This window comes from Coccinella septempunctata, chromosome 1, assembly GCF_907165205.1.
Source record: "Coccinella septempunctata chromosome 1, icCocSept1.1, whole genome shotgun sequence".
In the NCBI taxonomy this organism is placed as follows: domain Eukaryota; kingdom Metazoa; phylum Arthropoda; class Insecta; order Coleoptera; family Coccinellidae; genus Coccinella; species Coccinella septempunctata.
This window is the reverse complement of record NC_058189.1, coordinates 6,331,480-6,355,051: the sequence shown is the minus strand read 5'-3', so window position 1 is coordinate 6,355,051 and position 23,572 is coordinate 6,331,480. Positions and strand designations below refer to the sequence as shown.

At 35.0% G+C, this 23,572-nt stretch overlaps 1 protein-coding gene across 1 annotated transcript in view; it reads right to left on the bottom strand.

Moving 5' to 3' along the window:
• LOC123308351 (Krueppel-like factor 7) overlaps positions 1-23,572 on the bottom strand; it is a 615,580-nt gene that overhangs the window by 498,047 nt on the left and 93,961 nt on the right. The gene's annotated exons all lie outside the window — the stretch shown is intronic.

Below are 23,572 nucleotides of genomic sequence, written 5' to 3'. Positions count from 1 at the left end.
ACAGTGGATTATTGAGGTTAAAATATACTATACAATTTTTTCCAATTCGGCCCTGCTTAAAAGATAAAGCCATTTCAAGTTTTCATAATGAGCTGTACCCCCCCTGGAACTACCAAATTACCTTCAGAATAACTAGCTTAATACATAATTAGGTTCAGAATGACTAGCCAAATCTGAGACACTACACATCTGTTGTATTGACAAATTGTCGATAAAGCGTCAGAAGCTTTTTGAATTTTTTCCCCGTTTTCTCAATTTTCCACTGAATAACCACTGGTATATCTAAGGGAGATGATTCCCCAATATAAGGGTCCTGTAACGTTCCTCGAACAACTGAAGAATAGAAGAATCATCACTTGGAAGACTGGACCTGGTCGAAAGACCCTCCCAGTCAAAAGCAAGATTTGGCTATTATTAATTTGAGTACTGAAGGCATTTCTAAAGACGTAGGTGATCCTCCACCAAGATCAGCAGAAGATTTTTGACGCAGAGATGATATTCCTCCCAATGCAATTGAAAAACAAGTTATGTACCTATGATTATTTATTTTTTCTTCAGTCATCATCAAGTCTTGGAATAAGTTTGGATGAAGGATTTATTATTCACTTTTTTCTCGTTTTCTGCTCTGTTTCTTTGTTTCAGATATTATTTCGAAATGGGAGGAGGACACAGAAATTTTTATGTCAATGGAAAGGAAGCCCTTCAGTATTAAAAGCTTATTCTGTAAACAAATTTGTCATTACTACACTTCTCACGGGGAGACAGGGTTTTTTTACTGAGGTTTTTCCCTAAGCTCTTGTATCATACTCCAAATTTTATGGTACCCCGTTACACTAACCTTTGCTGAAAGTCATACATATGCTATATTGTTTGATAACTAAAAATGTATTGCTGACATTCAAAAGAATATATATATATATATATATACCCATTTTTTTACATTTCACAGATACTTTTTATTTTATGAATATCAAATTAACCGAAAACGGCGCATTATACGAGAAAACATGAGGAATACTTTTATTTTACAAAACGTTCAAATATTCATCAGTTTGCGTCCAATTTAGTTTCAAGAGCTGGGTTCTTTGAATTTTTGGTTTTTTAATGGAACGTAATGTCATAATGAGAAAACTGGAAGACGTAAGTGATATCTTGTGTTCGAAAACGGTGGTTCATCAAATAAATGAAAAACTATATTCCGAACTTCATTTTATTCGATAAAACCATTTGTGAGATACTAAAAACAACATTTTTTATGGTTTTTCAACACTTAATCTCTTGAACAGAGACGATTCTGAAAAAATGGTACAGGAAAAAAAGTTTCTTTTGACCCAAGAATCTAGTGGTAACATATTTGTACGAGTTAAAGACTCGCTCTGTATAGTGGAACTATCAGGACTCACTACAATCTTCTTTATCCATATAAACAACTCTCTTGGTTCAGTAAAGGTCATATGGAATAAGAATTTTGTGGTCATCCCTTTGAACTCAAGAGAGCCCCAACTTGAATGAAAATCTCATGAAAATTTTCTATGTTCATATCGGTATGTTGATATTTATGCGGCAGATCGAACAATTCGAGAAGTCCATAGAGGACATATTCGAGTTGTGACATTTTGAGTAAATCACATTGATATCGTTCCCTATAATATCTGTTAAAGAATGTGTGGAGCTGGAGTTGTAGTACATAGATATATTGATTACTCTCTAACCATCATAATTTTTCTGCAACCTCCACACTTCATCTCTTCTCAATTCACCCGCTAGGTACTACGAAAATTAATGTGACATACAAATAAAATAATTATTTGGGAAGCTGTTGAATACTTCTATGTTCGATTACCTATGACAATAATGCATTAATAGGAAGTCAACCAATAAAAGGGTTTATTAACAGCTAATTTCGTGTACGTTAAACAGTGCTATTATTAAGAGGTCGACGGAAAATCAAATTAATGGCCTTCTTTGAATGAATGCAGATATTTTCAAAAATATCTTCAAAATTCCCTTCCCTATTGGAATTCCAACAAAGTAAATCTTATATCGAATACAAATATTATTATTCATTTTTCAATGGAAAAATTCAATATGACTGCCATAAGATAATAAAAATTGAAAGTCGTGTCTGAATATCTAGGAGGCCGATGCAATTAAAAATGGTATAATTTCAGGAATAGGTGGTGAAATAAAAAAGATATAACAATCATAAATTTCTGAATTTCATTATAAATCTAGAACAATAAACGATTTCAGGAACATATTGATGGAGAACTCACAAATGCAGAACTTAATAGTAAATAAACGGAAATTTTATCTGGTATAGTATGGGAGAACTGTAGTGTGAGCATCTCATTCGTCACTACCTACGTACAAGGTAGCAAGCCTATTATGCTCGCTGTTATGGTAAGAATGATATTTGTCGACTTTCTGAATTTTAAATTGAACACTCTTTCTGAGAAACGAACGTATATTCAAAAAATCCTCTAGTTCTAATCATTATTCATTTAAAATCTTCCAGCAACTTTAAAGTGTTGATTTCAAAGTTGCAAGGGAATCTAGGAGATATCTATCAGAAATTTGGAAACTTGAAGTTTTGAAAAGATGTCCAAGTCCTCTGAGACAATTGGCATATTCCCATCTCAATAATCCGCATTCCAATTTCCTCCCGGTGGAAATGAGAAAAGTTGTAAATTGGAAAAATATTTGCACATCGCGGAGAAAAAGAATGTTCCTTCTTGCAAATGGCGCCGATACTTTCAGTCGGGGCAATAGTAAACCTAGAGCGAAGTAACTGATTGGATCTGGCGTATGCCTGTGTCAGAAAGAACTAGGGATTCCAATAAGACTGTTATCTCGACGAAAAACTCAATCAATTTCTACCTACCCTACCGATACCTAATTTTTCTTTTCCCATTCCTTTTCGAGGGAAAATAAACACGTAATATGTGCCACGAACATCCTTTCTTTCGCACGAGCACTCGCTGTTTTTATATAAATCAAATATCGATTCCGACGTCCAGTTAAGAAAATGGATCATTAGGAGCCCAATTTCCGAAGATTCATGATTCGTTATACTTTTCTACACACAATACACCGCTGAACTTCTTTGTTAACGAATTAATTAGTTTTTATACTCGTTGTTTTTCAGTACGTTCGTGGAAAAGCTTCATTAAGGATTACAAAATTCAGGAGTTTTATGAGGAAAAAATTAATGAGGCTGCTTAGTTATTTCACACAGAAAGATCGGAAATTTCTTCCAATTCAATGTGGATGATTGGACTCCAGTTTCACAGAGCCTTGATCGGGGAGTCAATGCTTGATTGACGTCAGTTTTCTTTTCCAGCGATGACTATATACATGAGCATTCATAATATTATTCTTCCATCAAATTAAAATCTATATACGTTCATTCAATGATTATCAATTGCTACTTCTTCAATACATTTAGCAATTAAAAGAGTTCAGTGATTTCATTTTGGAAATCTAGTGACTTTTAAATCGTTGATCGGGTAATCGAAGTTTCGTGAAACCGGCTGTCATACAAACACTCTGAAATAATAACATTTTGTTGGGAGAATGGTTCAGTGAAGATACGAAAATAGGGCAAGTATGTGCAGATTCATGTTAGTACCTGGAAAATTTGATTTGAACTTGCCAAGAAACTTTCTCTTTCCAGTTTGGTATGGTTTTCAATCAAAGAATTATAATACAACCCAGACATACAGAACAATGAATGACCTCAATTATTTACAAGTTAATCATATAATTCGATTGAACTAGACTATGATGCGCGATACTACGAGGATTTATTCATATATAGTTAGCCTATAGACCAGTTCAATGCATGACAATATATTGCCTTACCATAGCAACGAACAATAACTAATTAGAAGTGTCAGAGTGAAGTTTGAGGTCAAAAAAGTAAACCAGAGTTACGCAATAAATTAAAAGAAAGAAGATGCCCGCCAAAATTGTGAAAAGCCATCATCAAGTACCTATATTTAGAAGGTTTAAGAGGTAAGCAGATTTACGAAGATATGCTTAATACCCTTGGTGATCAATGTCCTTCGTATGCGACCGTGAAAAATTGGACTGCAAGCTTCAAAAGAGGTAAATTTTCCATTGAAGATGATGACCGATCGGAAAGGCCAGTTTCTGTGTCAGTCCCCGAAAATATCGATGCAGTTAATGACAGGATTTTATCAGACCGTCGAATTGGGCTAAAACGGATATCTGAAGCACTGAATACTTCATACGAAAGCGTTCATCATATAGTTCACGTCAATTTGGACATGAGAAAAATTGCTGCAAAATGGATCCCCAAATGTTTGAATGTTGACCAAAAGCGTGCGAGGGTATAAGCATCGCGTTCGATCTGAGCTCGATGTGAAAACGATGTAGACTTCATAAACCGAATTGTAACTATGAATAAGACTTGGGTACATTTCTACGATTCACAAACAAAGCTACAATCGATGGAATGGCGACACTCTGGTTGTCCAAGACCTAAGAAGTTTCGTGTCCAAAAATCTTCTGGAAGTGTTCTTGTTTCAGTTTTTTGGGACTGCCATGGAGTAATCATGATTGATTTTTTCGATAAGGGTAGAACTATAAACGGAGATTTCTATTAGACATAACTGACCACTGTACGGGACAAAATTAAAGAGAAAAGACGCGGAAAGGGGTTTAGTTTTTGCAGGACAACGCCCCTGCACAAAAATCTCATGTTGCCATGCAAAAAATTCGTGATTTACGGTTTGAATTACTAGAACACCCCCCTTATTCACCAGATTTGCCTCCATTCGACTATCATCTCTTTCCTTAACTGAAAAAAAGTTTAGAACGTCGTAAATTTTTTTTCCAACGAGGAGGAAATAAAAGCTGTGGAGCTCTGGTTCGCAGAGCAAGAAGAAACATTTTTTTTGAAATGTCTACAGACGTTGCAGGTTTGCTGTAATAAATGTATCCAATTAAGAGGAGAATATGTTGAGTAATAAAATATTTTGACATTGAAATTTTGTTTGGTCCTATAGTAGGCTAAGAATTTTTCAATATATACTCGTATGTCATCGCGGACTTTTTCAAGCAACTTACTTTTACTTTTTGAGATCTGCAGGGTTGTACTTGATCATTTCATACTTTCATCAGCGTCGACCATAAAAGTCTGAAATCGACGGCTTAGTTCACGACTTGTTTAGGAAAAATCATATTTACGCATTACTTACAATCAAATATAGCTCATGTCTCTTTGTAGCTTGCTGGTGAAAGAATTTTAAAAATCGGTTCTGTAGTCCCAGAGATTACTACCTACGAACTATTATATCTATAACGTGTAAATAACGAAGAACGTGAGAAATCATTCAAAAGATATGATTGATTTTTCTATTATGAAACTATGTTCAACGGAGCAAAAATTCCTCATCTCACATGAATCATCCGGTAATTCTTAAACAAACCCCAAATTACTCCTATCAAAATAAACAAATCTGACAGTGCTGCATCTGTCCTATTTTCGGACGGCGAAACCAAAATAAATCATCCTGTATCGTACGCTGAAAGGAATGAGATGTCATGTTGTCAGCTTTCTCTCTCTATCTCCCTATTTGTTATGATCAAGGGGGAATTTTTCACTGCCAGCTTATCTCGTCTTCATCATACTGTACTTCCGTTCCTCGGACTCGTAATAAATTCCCGATACAAGTGAATAGGCAGAGCGCAGTTTGTTTTTGCGTCGTTCATGATGGACGAGTATGATTTTCCGAATCATTTTTCACGAAGGTTGTCGGCAATGTAAACAAGTGTATAAGAAGAGTGTTTTTTTCAGCGAACGGCAGCGGTTTATTGAATCGCCGCTTCTTTATTCCATATGGGTTTCAATTTCTTCAAAATGAGAAAAAAATTTTTTGGTTTTATACACTCCCATGCATAAAAATCTTCCCTCCAACTGAAATATTGTGTTTTTGTGTTTTGAGGTTAGCTGAATACGAATTGGAGGGTAGAAAATCTCTATCAGACATCAATTCATTTCAAATTAGTATTTTGGAATGATCAGGTGGTTTTTAACAATTCCATTATTTCCCTGTGAACATGAACAAACAATGATTAAATATATTTGATTTTGAAGCTATTAAGATGCTTTACTGGGAAAATGTTTACAGCAAAACTGAAAAAAAAAGGTTCAAATTAAAAACATTGTTGAAGAACTGCAACATATGCAGCATTTCATTGAAAATTCATTTTCACATAATGAAAATGTTCAGTAGAATAAGGTTGACACTCGGGTTGACATTACTGAAGGAACTTATATGTCTCACAACAGGAAGAGTTTAATTCAGTTCAACCTTAATAGCATTTTCAACAGCACCCATGTTTCCAGTCGAACACCCATCTACAATTAATCTGAAAGCAGAATGCAGTTTTTGTGTTTGGCGGAAATGTCCCCCAACAATAATTAAACTTGCATCAATGTCTAGTTTAACGATCTTTTTTAGACATGAGTAACGTCTAATCGAGTCTCTACGTTAAATATTATATGACTATTGTATATGAGCTTCCCTTATAGGTCCCGATTAGTTCATTGTAGTCATTTCAAACATGAATAAAGTTTTTGTTTTCAAGTAAATTAAGATTTATAGCATCATTCCAGGGTGAGTTTTTGACTCGTACAAATATTGTAACAGTAGATTCTTGTGGTAAAAAGAAACACTTTTTTTCTTTACCATTTTTTCCGATTCGCCCCTGATGAAAAGATATAGAAATTTTAAGTTTTCATAATGAGCTGAGCCACACCTGGAAAAACAAAATTACTTTCAGAATAACTAGCTTCATCTGTGACACTACACATCTGTGCATCTTTTAAACAGAGTTGTATTCAGACAAAGTGTCCAATTTTTAGAATTTCACAGATATTTTTAATTTTTGAAATCAAATTACTCGAAAATGGCGCATTATACTAAAATATATGAAGAATACTTTTATTTGACAAAACGTTCAAATATTTCAACGTTATTTATTTTCAGTTCATTGTCAGGCAACAATTTTTTCTAGTTAATTTGCTCCTGACAAATTAGTGCAAGAATTTACGCAGGAGCAAATCGTTGATTTCATTTTTAATTGATTTTGTTTCAGAGATTGGGAGTGAAAACCCTTGAAAGTTTATTAAGAAGTTATTATTATTTGTTACATAGCGTCTAACTTAGAGAGTTGAGTGCCTTGAATTTTTTCCTATTTTTTGGTACGTAATGGTCATAATGAGAAAACTGGAAGACGTGGGTGATATCTTGTGTTCGAAAAAGATTCATTAAATAATCGAAAAACTATATAACGTAATTCATTTCATTCGATGGAACCGTTTGTGAGATAGAACTAAAAATACAATTTTTTATGGTTCTTTTTACAGCCTGTATCTTTTGAACCAAGCCGATTCGGAAAAAATGGTTGAAATATTTGTACAAGTCAAAGACTCACACTATATATCTCTGACCTTATCGAATAGGAGCAGATACAATAGAGTAGCAATTCCAACTTTCAGAGAGGATCGATTTATTTTGAAGGTTGGTAATTGTGATACAAAACATCGAAGAAATAAGATGTTCGATAAAGACTAGACTCTGGAAATGCAAAATAAGTATACACTGCCATGATTTCATATTTTTCACTCCATGAGATACCTAAGCTCAACTTACTCTTCAGCAAAATGAATTTTTCATCACGTAATATTTTGATTGGAAATATTTCGAAGTGTTGGAAAGAAATTAATGAAATTTCATGTCTCATATTGATATAAGTAACACCGGAAAAATTTATGGTAATGAAAAATCTTTATTTATTTTCATTGACACCTCCATTCATAATGCCAATATGAAATGAATATCCATTTTCCAGGACACTTTTGTGTCCGTCTGCGAAACTATTTCAAAATCATTCTCCAAATATGAGGTTTTAAAATTTAAATCCCTTCGTTTCTAGTTAACGATTTGGCAAAAGCGCCTACTAGAAAATAAAAAGAACAATGGCTTGTTTATAAAATAACAGCTGTTGATTTACAGCCATCATAAGGCGCGTACTCACTGGCGTACTCAACAGCCATAAAAATCCCATAAAATTTTACGACATTCCTCATCGTCGCAGACTACATAGACAGCCATCTTTGTCTATCTCATCAAGATAGTGTATTTGTTGTCCTTTATTATCAACGCATATTTCAGTCGATGTTGTCAACTTGTGCAATAGAAACGTTTTTCGTTTTTAAGTACTTAATATTTTTTTTTTGGGATTGGGTTGAAATGGTTATTTCAAAATAGGACGTTTCAACGACATTTCATAAAAAATACATCATTTTCGTCAGAAGTAGTATTCCCTATTACAAATACAATAAGCATGTTCAGGAGTTGGATAAAATGAATGAGCACCCAAGTAAACTACAGAAACAGGACATAAAAGGAGGGTAGGTACACACTACACCGTATTTTTTTTCAGGGAAATGAAATGAATCTTCGTCGAATCCGAATGGAGGATGGAATCTAGCACAAAGGCGAAAGATTCTACTGGAATTCCGATACGTAGCGACCCCCCCATCCGAAACGTCGATAGAAAGGCAGCAGCAATAAGAAATTTCTTCATCAATGTAACCCGCCATTGCGCGACAAGCATAAGCGATGAGCCCACGAGAAGGGTCTATCGCGAAGCGGATCACGTGGTGCACGTTTCATGCGAACTTTTTTTGTTATTGCGTTTTCTGCCGAGCAACGAATGTCGGAAATGAAGCATATCGAGATGAATAATTCACTTTCGTCATGTAATCCCGCTTTTAATCGATGCTCTGTGTCTATCGCTCGCATGAAAAATGGAAAATTCATCGGTGGTAGTTGTTGCTCTTCACATCAAGTTCCGGTGCTCATTCTGATTCAGCTCAATCAGAGCGAGTCGGAATTTTTGTGCCTGCCGACATTCTTTGAACGACAGTTCTCGCTCTTCTATGGTCTAATCTCCAACCAAATAATATGGCCGACTTGAATTTCCGGTTGAAGTGACAGCCACAATTAAAACTAAAATATCCCAATTGTTTTGATTGACAATCGTTATGGTGTCATGTTTTTAATCTTTTCTATGATTTTTTTCACATTTCATAAATATTTTACTCCATTCACTTTTATTTTAGCACTCGGTTGGCCATGGAAATTTGACACCTGTTGGGTTATGATGCTTTTCAAAACATTTTTGGGTTTTAAATCAGCGCTATGTTGTACGTTCTACGTAAAAGTCTCAAAATGTCGAATATAAATATATGTGACGAACATAATTGTCGTTTATACGTCAAGATTGAAGGCATACCAAGTCTAGTTATTTACATGAAAAATACAATTTGTAAATATATTTATTTTCGTTATGAAAGAAAATTGAATAATTGATACATAATATGCAGTTGCTTGAAGATAGTTAATGTTGGTTATCTTCTTTGGCTAAATGTTGTTACATGTTACATCAGTTGTAGATTTCAAAAAAAATCAACCCGAACCCGAAGGGAATGGGTATCTCTCGAAGAAATTGAACGATAATTACAACAATGTAGAATTCTTCAACAAAAAATCATCGTGCATCAATAGAATTCAAAATAATTACTTAAAGGCAGTTTCAAGGCAAGTGGAACTTCAACTTCAAACTAAAATATCACATTAATTAACAATTAACCCTCTAATGCCCAAGTTTTTTTTTTTCTTTTTTTTTTTTAATTATTTCTGATTAGTTTGAAATTAGCTTATGTATAATATACATCTTTTTTTCGAAAATAGTTAACTGATTTACATTAACACCTGTACTCACAAAATGAACCTATACTGAAGGACATGGGCAGAATAATTTTTTATCCACTTATATGCAACCAGTCTCAAGGCGGACTTTGGTATTAGAGGGTTAACAGGACAACTGTCTCCTCGACTGGCTCGTATTTAGGGCTGTTTATTTTTAATACTTTGATATAATAATAATAATTATATAGTTATTGATCCCTTGAGACATTTACAATGTATAGCACAAGTCGAACGAAAAAAAGAAAAATAAATTTTCTGGAACTTATTCTACGATGACATTAATCGAATATCTTGTATGTAGTAATTTTTCGCATTCGTTCACCCTAAAATAAAATCCCCAAATGAAAATGTTCGCTACCGTCTGATATTTTGTAGACATTAGAATATCGGGGTTACCTACTATTTGAATGAGCGGATTTGAATTCTAAATAGCACTTCCTGAAACCCTGTCTTCTCACTTTTTCAATCACTTTCGGCATTTTCGTAATAAAAATTGATATTAGTTGTGGCAACGGCGCTATGACATTAATGACATTTCATGGGTGCCAACCTTACTCCGTTCTAGTTACAAAAACTTGAGAAAATTATTTCATGGCCAACCGAGTGCTAAAATGAAAGTGAATAGAGTATAACTGAAAAAATTACATCCATACTACATAATGAGGTGGATTATTTAGAAGATTCGAGTGCAGATTCAAGGAGATGTAACATACCAATGTAGAATATTTCATCTATTCTGATACTCGTTGTTATTAGGTAGGTTGAGCTATTTTTTGTCTCTCAATTTCTAATCATTCTCATTCTACATCAATCACTTTGTTACTATGTATGTTATTACTGAGCTTTCTCTATCGACATTCTCATTTTTGTGTTTCAAATATGTTTTCGAAGTGGCGAAGGTAACAAGAAAATTCAGCACGATGAAAGGCCAGAAACCCGTTTGCAACAGACGAACAGACTCGTGAATTCATACACCGTGAATTCTCTGCAATTATACGTACTTCAGATAAAATTCACTGTTCAGTTGAATACAAAATAATCTCTGCCGTTTTCTTGCCAAAATTCTGAAGAGAATTCTCCAGAGAATTTTCGGCTGTTACATACGGGCTTATGTGAAAAAATTCTATATCACTAAACATTTATGGAGGCAGATTATTGCTGAGATTATTGACTTGGTTCTTTTATTTAATACATAGATGACTCAGTTTCAATTTTTTCTGCTTATATTGAGATTTTATATGGAGAACATGTTTTAAGATGAATACGTCTAGTTCTTCTTAAGTATCATATTGTTTGATACATTTCATCCTCGCTATGTATTTGCATTTTGATATTATTTAAAATTATATAAATATGTTTGAATGTTTACCAAAAATGAATTATTGAATTGCTAACTTTCTGCAGAGCTTTTTCCTTTTATAATGTTATTTCTGATGTAATGGAAATTTAGAGCTTCCATCATAAATTCCAATTCTATATACCGTATTCATGATAGAAGCTGTAAATTGACATTGAAGGTGAATACAACGAAAAGTAGGTAGGTGTAGTAGCCTCCAAACGCCTGTAAATTGAATATTCCCGCCATTCGTATATCTACTTCCCAACCGAATATGACGGCTATATAAATGATAAACGAAAATAATCTATATCTATCTGAATTCGTTAATATTATCAAAAAACACCACTTTCTTTTTTATTTACAAATACTTGAAAAGTGAAGAAATCCTTTCTTTCATTTCTCTCTCTCTCTCTCTCACACTTCTTCTTGTGTGTGAAGAAACGAACATCATGAAAGATGTGTCTACAAAACATTACTAATTCAACATATAAGCACCATACTTCTCTAAAAATACCTAAGATTCTCGTTAGTAACACAAGAGGAAACACACTGGTAACACAAGTATTGTGTAGTAAAAAAAAAATTCTCAAAAGCCATTGAACGGGTATGATTTATGCTTTCTTATTTTATCAATTTGCCATAATATCTAATGGCCCACGTATCACCTGCAGATCGACGGTGGGCCAAACAATGCCGAGTGGAAACCAGAATAGAAAGAGCACAATCAACGAGACAACGTGGATCAGACAGCAGAACGCTTTATAACGGTGCATTGTGTAACATCACGTGGAATAAAATAGATAACGCTGGGTATGGCCATTTAAATTACACGTTTCGCCGTCTAGTCAGGATGAATGAAAATGTATCCACGATCGTCCGTATTATTCAATTCTGTGGTCTATTTATAGAGACCTACTTCATTCATGTTGTCGTCGAAGATCGTTTTGTGAATTGAATAAACGGGATCAGGATATATATTGGTTCACCGCGAGAACCTACGCGAACCTACATCGTAGAAGGAATTGAAAGGAAATGCCTCAAATAAATGAGATTGATTTCAATCATCGAATGATTTGAGAAAAAAATTTACGACACGTCGTCAGTATTTCACGTTGCAGGTAAAGGCCTGATCATCAAGAACAGTGTGAGAGGACTTTTCAAATATGCTATCAGAAAAAACATCGATTATAGACATGGAAAGTCACAGCAGACAACCCGTTTTTCGAAAAAACCGTTCGACTTGAATGATATAGGGACGCAATTCCTGTTCATTTTTATTTTCATTTCAACTTACCGTTTTTCGAAAAACTGCACCGTATACATTCCATTCACTTTTATTTTAGCACTCAGTTGGCCATGAAATAATTTTCTCAAGTTTTGATAACTAGAACGGAGTAAGGTTGGCACTAATGAAATATCGTTAATGTCATAACGCCGTTGTCACAACTAATATCAATTAATATTAGAAAAATGCCGAAAGTGATTGAAAAAGAGAGAAGACAGGGTGATATTTACAATTGAGGACATATATCATGTTTTATCTGAATCTAAACGACTTATATTTTAGTTGAGTTGAGTTGAGTTTCCACAATCAGAAAGATTGTTAATAAATAGGATGACAAAGAATTTCCTTCTATTGGGAGACCCAAAAAAGTGGTGGCATTGGAGAATTTTATTTTAGGGTGAACAAATGGGAAAAGTTACTACAGGATTTTCGATGAATGTCATCGTAATAAGTTCCAGAAAATTGATTTTTCTATTTTTCATTTGACTTGTCCTGTACATTGTGAATGTCTTCATTTCATGTGAAATTTTTGTTTGAAACTTCCTCTAATTATTTCGACTTCCTTTGATGCAAGATGATTTTTGTCGAAGAATTTAACATTTTTGGAATTATCCATGAATTTCTTCGAGAGATACGCATTCCCAACCACTGCATCATAAATAGATATATGCATTTCATGAGTTGATTTTTATGAAATCTACAACGTCTTCAACCTTCAGCAAAAGAAGACATTTCTCCTCAAGCTACTGCATATTATGTGCCTGCCTCGATAGTTTTTCCGATTCAGGTAGTCCATAATAATATTATCATAATGATAGTTAACTTGCGAATTCTGCTCATGCAATGCTACATCAATCTCACAAAATACGTGAAACATACTGTACCATTTTGAAATAAAAGTATAAGAGATGCTTTGTTTTTTATTACTTAGGTATTCAGGCTTTCACACTTTTGTTTTCACAAAATGACACATTGATTTTTTTTTCGTAAACCTAACAGGCTCGTCCTTTAAGTGAAATGAAACATTCACATTCCTGAGAACCATTCAGCAAAAATCAAAACATCATAAATCACTTTTTAGCCACATAATTCACAGCGTCTTTGTTTATCGCACACAGAGAAAACGTTTCATCTACACTGCGCAAAAAAATTAAAGCACATTCTGAAAATCTCAATTTTAATGAAAGTTAACTCTACATTGACTTTATAACTTATTTTTTATGTTCTCTCGGGAAGGTTTTGAACGAAACAAGACACATTAAATGGAAGGAAAATTCAGGATTTCACCAAATCTTATGTGAAAGATGAAAAATGAACAATTTTCAAAATACTGAAATGCTGATAAGTCATTTAATACTTGGTATTTCCACCCCTTGCGTTAATTACAGCTCGGCAACGACGGTTCATACTCAAAATGAGTGATCTTAAAATGTTCTAATCTAATCCTTCCCAGATTTCTCCGAGTTGGATTCCTAAGTCATTAAGAGTAGCTGGATGATTTTCTGAACTTCTCAGCCTTTTATTAAGGTTGTCCCAAACCTGCTCAATCGGAATGAGATCTGGACTTCTTGCTGGCCATTCCATTCGAGAAACTTCAACCTCTTCAAGGTACTCCTGAACGATGCGCGCACGATGGGATCTGACATTATCGTCCATAAAAATGAAATTTTCACCAATGTATGGGGCAAATGGCACTACATGCTTTTCAAGAATGTTCCTTATATACTTATCAGCATTCATAGCTCCATTATCAACGACCACCATAATCGATCCTCCCCCGAAACCAGTAGTATTCAGGAAATTGCACTGAGCATATCTTTCATGTGGACGTCTGTATACAAGAGAATGTCGGTCACAATGATAGAGGCAGAATCTAGACTCATCTGTGAAGAGAACTCTTTCCCAATCGGCCTCTTCCCAATGGATATGCCCCCTCGCAAAATCCAAACGCGCCCTTCGATGGGCTGGGGTAAGAGCTGGGCCTCTTGACGCGACACGAGGCCTTAAATCATATTCTCTGAGGCGATTTCTTATTGTCTGAGTGCTAATTTGCACCTCATGAGATGCTCAAGCTGAATTTGAAGGAGGCGAGCGGTTGCAAACCGTTGTATCAACGAAGAAACGTTCTTGAATGGCAGTTGTTACCCGTGGTCTACCCTGTCCTGGTCTTCGGACATTCATACCTGTCTCCCTGAATCGCTGCAACATTCTGGACACACTTGTATGGAAAACTCCAAACCTTTCTGCAATTCTTGTGTATGTCCACCCTTCTTCTCACAAAACTACCGCTTGGGCACATTCCTCTTGGGTCAAATTGCGTGTTTCGCGTTGCATAGCGATCGAGTGTAGAAAATCAAACGGAAGAAAAACTATTGATCACTAGAATTGATCGAGAACAACTGATTTTAGAATGGAGCCAATACATTCAAAATCTGATAATATCATCTGTTTTTATTCCTGCTGGGAAAAAACATCTGTATTGAAGAAAACCGTTGAAAGTGGATAGCATATGCATGCATAATTTTAATAAAAATAATTATTATTGAGAACACCTTCACTTGTAGAATAAATTTGAGATTTCCATAATGTGCGTTAATTTTTTTGCGTAGTGTATATCTTACACTATTCTTGATTCAAAGTGTTGGGGTAGAAGAACGATGATGATTTTCATTCGAAGACATGCCCCGAAAAGAAAAGAATTAAGTTGTCGGTGTGATTTACCAGAGTTATATACTTTCCACCAGAGAATTCATGTTTCATTTTCAACGTGACGCATTTAATGTGAAATTTAAAGCTTCACTCCACTCTCCGCATTTTTCAGGGGAGAAATGCCAAGCAGAATAATTGAATTTTGAATTCGAATCGTTTATTCTTTTCTGGGAGTTATTCGATAAAACTTGAATGAATTCTTCGAGCTTCGAGCTTCCTTTTAAAACATACATTATGAATTCAAATATCGACAGTTATGAGATTTGGTTTGTCGAGTTTCTCGATTCAATAAATGCGGCATAGGGTGAATGAATATTACAATATTTCGCCCTGCCCTCATGCATTTACCGAGAGAAGGATTTAGCGAATGGATTATCCAACCGTCTACTGAATAAATGAGAACATTCTGCATCTACAATTTAATCCGAGCAAAAAAATACAAACTACGCCATTAAAGAGAGTAACATTCAATTTCATGAGTATGTAGTTTGCCCTCGAAGGAGCTATAAAGCAGTAGCTCCGATGTAAATCAAGGCGAGTACTAAAAGCTGGCGCAATTACAATCTTTCTACATGTCCGAAATAGTACAGCTTCGCGTGCATCTCCCTACTCGGACAATATCACGAAATGAAGTAGTCGCAATTTGCAGATTGCGCAACTGTGCATTCCTGGCTCATTGTCCATATTTCATACATGACGCGTTACGACATATATTTTGAGACAAGGTCATATGAAGAATATCCCGTGATGGTTTCGGGGATACGTATTTGATGATGCATGGCGACGTGTCACTGCAAATTCAGATTAATGTACCATGACCTTTCACCAGAGATTGAATATTTGTCGGGAAGTGCATTCCTCGCACCCAAAAGTGAGAAACTGATATTTTGCAGTTTCTTTGATATCGTGTTTGAACTCATGCGAAGTTGGCGGCGACTACTTCGAAGATATCTAGTATTTTTCCTTAGTTTTGAGTAGATTTGAGTCTAGCGCTACTCAACTGTAAACAGAACTACAATATCCTCGAAAAAATCTTTTATTTTTTCATTCCAAATGATTGTTACGACAGTCGAAAATTTATGTTCAATTTTTTTGTATTTGTGTACCTACTTTTTTCAAAACCGATCGAGAACTCTCTCATACATGGGAAAATAGCATTAGAACTCATTTTTGCGCGCGTGATTTCTCAGGTAGTTCAACTCTCTCGAATCTAGCCAAAACACCCAAAAAATAGTGAAATAAAGTGTGAAGTGAAGCCTGCAACAATATTCTAGTGAAAAGAAGTTAAATTGAAACGGCGACTTCTCCCTCGGATTCCAGTTAACTTAATGATTAACATTTTGTAAAAACCTGGCAACAGAATTAGCATGATCTGAAATAATCCTCCAAAACTTTCCTGAGGCCGAAAAGCTTAAAAAAGCCTAAATAATCGGGAAACGTGGGGTGAAGATATTTTTCCAAACGATTACCCTTTTATTCGATCAAGAATCTGAATTTTCTTCGTTAGAGGAATATTGAAAAAAAAAAAGAATAATCTTTCCAAAAACTCATTCAATGGATTTATTGATGTTGGTATCTTCCAAAAAACCTGAAATTTCAAGTTAAACCATAAGTATATTAATTGACTATATATGTCAATCCCACTGCGATCATTTATAAAAACCTTATACAGGGTGAGTCTTTGACTCGTACAAATATTGCGGCAGTAGATTCTTGAGGTAAAAAGAAACTCTCATATACCATTTTTTCCGAATCAGCTCGGTTTGAAAGATACAGGATACAGGCTGTTGAAAAACCATAAAAAAAATTATTTTTAGTTCTATCTCATAAACGGTTTTTTCGAATGAATTGAATTTCGGAATATAGGTTTTCATTTATTTGATGAATCTTTTTCGAACACAATATATCACCCACGTCTTCCAGTTTTCTCAATATGACCATTACGTACCATAAAAACACCAAAAATTCAAAGAACCCTTCTCTTGAAAGTTGGACGCTATCTAATGAATATTTGAACGTTTTGTGAAATATATTCTTCATGTTTTCTGGTATAATGCTCCGTGTTTGAGTAAGTTGATGTTCAAAAATCGAAAGGTATCTGTGAAATTTGAAAAATTGGGTACTTGGGCTGAATACAACTCTGTTTAAAAGATCCACACAAGTGTAATGTCACAGATTCAGCCAGCTATTCTGAAGGTAACTTTGTTTTTCCAGCACAGCTCGTTATGAAAATTTAAAATGGCTATTTCTTTTAATCAGACAAGAAATACGAAAAAAGTTTTTTTTTCACCTCAAGAATCTACTTTTAGTTTGTACGAGTCACAGACTCACCCTGTATGATGGAAATACAATCATGAACAGTACTTAACCAGTGACAAAAACCTGTTCTCCTTTAACATATATTTTGGTTGTTTCGATTATTGAAGTAACAATGAATGAGTTTCGGAAGAGTAGAATTTTTGCTTTCAGAAAAAATTGATGTATTTTATCAGTAATTCTGCAAAAAGAAGTTTTGCGTCGAAAAAATTCAACGTTTTTGCAGCGCACATTATTGAACATAAAGTGTGAAGATTTTCCATGTTTATTGTTTGGATTGGACAATGGATTTTTTTAATCCATTGTAACAATTTCCATTATGGAATCATTAACTAGTTTCTGGAAGACTTTGATCCACAGCATTGAATGTAGTTTGGGAGGTGTTCCGCGTTTTAGTAACCATAGGCAACAATAAACAGCTTGCAATATTCATCAAAAATATTCTGATATTAAATCGGGATATTTTGTTGATGTTGCACCATTAAACCTTTTTTTGCAGAACTAATGATGAAAAGCAGAAAGGGAAAAATTTCGCCGTTATTTTCAACCATAAAAAAAAGTTTATGACCATCCTGGCGGTCCTGAAGTGTTGAAAACAAATCATTACAGATATTAGTATTGAATCAAAGTTACAAAAAAAAAAACTGAATCATGGGAGTACCATTTAGAGGCACATATCTTCGCAGGGGTGAATCGTAGGAAAAAAAATTCAGCATTTCTGACTCGCTTTTATATTGTATATACTTATATTATATATAAGAGTCACGTAGTACCGGGACTTCCTGTACAGGGTGGGCAAAATTCATTGTCTACTGAGGGGATCTCGAGAACTGTAAGAGCTAGAAGAGAACGAATGTCACATTACAGAGCTCTTTTTCAGAGAAATAAACAATGGTGAAAACTGTTGCCTCGTTTTTGAGTTACAGATCTGAAACTTGAACCTTCTTAGGCACTTCTATACGTAGAATCAATTGACAAACGATTTTTTTCAATTCAAAAATAACAAATTCAATAATAGTTTGCATTTGAAAAAACGAAAGTTCACCTAACGATTCGAAATGAAGAAATATTTTGTGCTCGTCAGTGGATTCTACGAAAAAAATGCCTATAGAAGGTTCAAATTTGAGATCTGTAACTTCAACGACAAAAAATTATGAGAATTCTTCGAAATCGTCAAAATCTAATTTTCTGCTAATAGCTCAAAAACGAAGTATCGTAGGAGGCTACGGTTTTCACCTTTCTTTGTTTTTCTTAAAAAGAGCTCGGAAATGTCATCCGTTTTCTTCTAGCTCTTTTAGTTCTCTAGATTCCCTCAGTGGACAACGAATTTTGGTAGTGGAAAACATCTCATAGAATCGGCAGTATCACCACTTATACTTTCCTCCCCAATTGTCAAACATTTTTTTCCTGCTCGCATCTCAACCTAAACAGCCAGTGTCGAATCATTAGCCGGAACTGTTGTAGTAATTAATGAAAATACGGGTGTCCCTACGTGATAAAGGCTTATTATAAACTCAAACACGAACGTTCCTCTGGGACTTGGTCGGAAAGGGAGAGCAGGGGGGGAATTCGTAATTGTGAAGATACTGGCTAGCTTATCCCCAACAATAACATAGACTACGACCGACCATTTATACCCGGCTCTGTGATCATTAATAACAATAATAATAGCGGAATATTATCGAGGTATATGACGAACGATTGTCATAGATGAGGAGTATTTCCGAGCGCAAAGGCAGCGCAGGATAAATGGTAATTTACATCGGGGCTTAAATTCAGGCTACTGACTGCCTTTATAATACCTGAATATACGTATTTAATTTGATGAATGGCAGCACATGGAAACATTCGGAAGATTGAAAATTCTGGTATTTTCACTATTTTCAAATTCCTATCTTTACTGGTTATTTTATTTCAGATTCTTGTCATGAAATAGAGTTATACAAAATTTCATAATAATAAGTAGTTTATAGTATCTTCTTCTGCGCCACACACACATCTCGGACTATCATCAGCATTCCATTTAAAGAACATGCTATTACACCGACCATGGCCAGTCCTAAGTCGATTTAGCATACACCAAATTTTTTTAGGAAGATCAAATCCAGGTACTTTTTTTGGTGAATCAATAATCAAAACTTTATTAAAGAGATAACACGAATTACATTCTGATTGCCAAAATTCTATATGGCTATTAGTCGAATAAAGAAAATAATTAGTCCATAAAGGCTTACGAGATTTCAATCTGGCACTTGGAATTTATACCAAGCTTCCATACTGCCACCTGTCGGCGAATATGAGGTGGTACGATGTTTGAAAGAACGGGTAACCATCAATGCAGAGGTGTAGATTTGATGGTTCCAGTAACAATCATGATAGAATCATTGAATGGGTATCGATTTTATTGACGTGAGCACTGTTGAACCAAACAGAGGAACACTCAAGGGACACTACTTAGCAGCAGGAAAAATTAAGGCCAAACTGCGTACGAAGTGTGATGGCATCAGCACCCCATGAAGAACCAGCTAATTTTTGAAGTGTATTGTATAATTTTGAACGTAAACTTTCCAATTGAACCGTAAAATTCAATGAAGAATCTAAACTAATCCGAGATATAGGATTGAAATTATATGTTGTAAAACATCATCATTGAAAGTAACTCTCAATTCTCTATATTTTTGCTGATCGTTTAAATGGAAACAGAAAACTTCCGGTCCATTTGGATTAGGACATAAACGCCCTCGTAAACGCCATTCAAGGAAATAATTTTTCAGGATTTCTAAATAATGGCTATTTTCTATTATTTCAGAATGGCGAAAAGCAAGGGCAATATCCTAGGCGTAATAAATTTTCGTATCAGGGATATCACATAAATATAAATCGAAAATACGGGTAGAACATACCTCGGAACATACCGATCCTTGTGGATTCTAATTTTTGCCATTTTGTTTTCCTATATTCCGAAATTCTATTATTATCTATATTAAGAAAAAATGTCTCTTGTTCATTATAGCTTCGGTTGCAACTGAATTAGTGTCAATTACAACGAATGGTAGAACATTAGATCATCCCGACATAAATACTGTTTTGGAGGCAATTAACCTTCTAATTAGCCATGACACATTGAAAGTAAGTATGACGAACACTTTAAATGGTAGTACATTCACTAGTGAGTAAAACAGAGAAGCATTATGCAATATTGAAAGTTCACAACAGAGAACTGAAAAAACAGAGCTCCACAGACATTGCCCTGGATGTTCGAATACTCGGCATCCCTGTTAATTTAATGAAATATAATATGTATGTACATTCAATTTCACGAAAAACAAGGAAATATTCAGAACGAGTGGGACTTTTTTAGGAACTGTTAAATATAGTCTTGTGAATCTGATATATTTTGAATCCCCTCTCAAATTATAAATAATATTATGAAACTAAAGAGTTGGATTAAATAATTCATTGATTTTACACCACCAAACAGGTTCACTATGCCAATACTTCAGGTAGGCAAGGGTTTTTACTGAGGGTATTTAGTATCAAGATGCTGAGAGGATCATGAATTGTATATTTGTACGAATATTTCAACAGTGGATTGTTGAGGTCAAAAGAAACACTTTTTTTCTTTACCATTTTTTCAGAAGCGGCTCGGTTTGAAACGAGGTTTGAAATATACAGGCTGTTGAAAAACCATAAAATCTATCATTTCTAGTTCTATCTCACCAACGGTTTTATCAAATGAAATGAGTTTCCGAATATAGTTTTTCATTTATTCGATACATCTTTTTCGAACACAAGATATCACCCACGTCTTCCAGTTTTCTCATTATAACCAAATTCGAAGAACCCAACTTTTGAAACTAAGTTGGACGCTATATGATGAATATTTGAACGTTTTTCAAAATAAAAGTATTCTTCATATTTTCTCGTATAATGCGCCGTTTTCGAGTAATTTGACGTTCAAAAATTGAAAATACCTGTGAAGTTTGAAAATTTGGGCATTTTGACCGAATGCAACTCTTCTTAAGAGATTCACAGATGTGTAGTGTCACAGATTAAGGTAGGTATATTCTGATTGTAATTTTGTTTTTCTAAGGGTGGCACAGCTGATTGCTGATTATGAAAACTTAAAATGGCTAGCCCCGGGTTTCATGAAGCTTGATGGGGGAATCAACGATTGATTGATGAATAGACGTCAATTTGTTTTTAATCGATAACTCAGTCATGATCATTCAGAATATCATTCTCACATCAGATTAAGATGTTCATACGTCCATTCAACTATTCTCAATTGCTATTTCTTCGATATATTCAGAAATGAGAAGGTTTCAGTGATTTCGTTTTGGAAATCCAGTAACTGTCAAATCGTTGATCGGACAATCAAAGTTCTATGAAACCCGTTGTAGATCTTTTTAGCAGGGCCGAATCGGAAAAAATAGTAGGTATAGCAAAAAAATGTTTCTTCTGACCTCCAAAATCTACTGTTGAAATAGACCAACTGACAAAGAAACTGCAACACCCAGAAGGAGCTGTTTAAATATTAAATTTTTTTTGGTGAAACATAGATAGTATAGCAATCAGTAAATGATTAAAATTTAAAGAAAAAAAACGAAGGGATTACAAATTTTTTTATTAAATTTGTTAATAATGTGTTTGTCCACCGCAGTTATCTTTACACTCCCCCAACACGTCTTGGCATTGATGCAAGAAGATGGTCTATTTATTCTTGAGGGATACTATCCCAAACTACCTGTACTTTATATCTCAGAGCCACAAAAGTCCGTGGGGGCTGGGGTAAATTTCCAAACCTTCTACATCGGGGGATCTGGGCGGCCATGGCAAAAGATTCACATAGGTCGCTTCAAAGAAGTTCAACTTACTCGGGCAACATGAGGTCGAGCATTATCTTGCTGAAATATTGGATTCTCAAGCCGGTTAAGGTAAGGGAGAACATAAGGCTCCACTATTTCTTGAAGGTAACGCAGCGCTGTCATGTTTCCTCGAATAACGACTAAAGGTGACCTACTTCCATGTGCAATAGTACCCCATACCATAACGCCTACTGTCCGGTGTACATGACGCTCAACATCAAAATGAGGTTCACGTCTTTCTCCTCGACGTTGTCTTACCCTTCTTCAGCCATCATGTGCACCCAAGGAGAATCGAGATGAGAGACCTGATGTCATGCCATATTCCAATGTTGTCGTTCTCTGCACCACTGTAATCTTGCCGTCCTTCCTCAACCGTAAGAGGTAACACAAAATGGGGTCGATAATGCTGCAGACCAAAAGACCTTATACGGTGGTAAACCGTTCGGACAGTTACAGGATGGCCTTGTTCTCCTAACCACTCATCAGCCAAAGATGGAGTTGTCCCAAATCGGTCTCTAATGGCCATAAGTCTTAGACGCCGATCTTGTACTTCATTTGTGCCCCTTCGACGTCTGGTGCTTACTCTTCTTCGATTTTGAGCATTATCAAACCACGCTTGACAACATCTCATAACCAGTAGTTGGATTTCTGTTCGTACAGTTAACGATTTCTCGAAATGACAACCAATACTTCGACCTCTTTCAAATTCACTTAGCTAGCGCTAAATTCCGCGTACAGGTACTGTAGGCGTTTAACAACAACTAAACATCGACTTTGGAGCTCCTCGAACAGCTGGTTTGTTGTAAAATTTAAAAAATTTGCAAAAAACGACTACAAATTTTAAGTGATAAAAAATGTGTATTTTAAAAAACCTTCACGATTTTTTTTTCCAAATTTTAATCATTAACTCCTTGCTATACTATCTATGTTTCACCGAAAAAAAATTCAAATTCAAACAGCTCCTTCTGGGTGTTGCAGTTTCTTTGTCAGTTAATATATTTGTACCAGTCAAAGACTCGTACAATTCGGTTCTGCCGACCTACAGAACCGTCGAGAGAACCGCTGTTTCGTTTTCAATGGCCCACTCTGTATATTCCAATCGTAACACTACATATCGATTGATTTAAATGTAGAGAAGACTGAAAACGTTCGACAGCTTCAATAACAATAGTAAATAAATCTATCCAAAATCCTCACAAAATGTTTGATGCGGGTATCAAAGTCGTGTTGTTTATTCTGCGGTTCC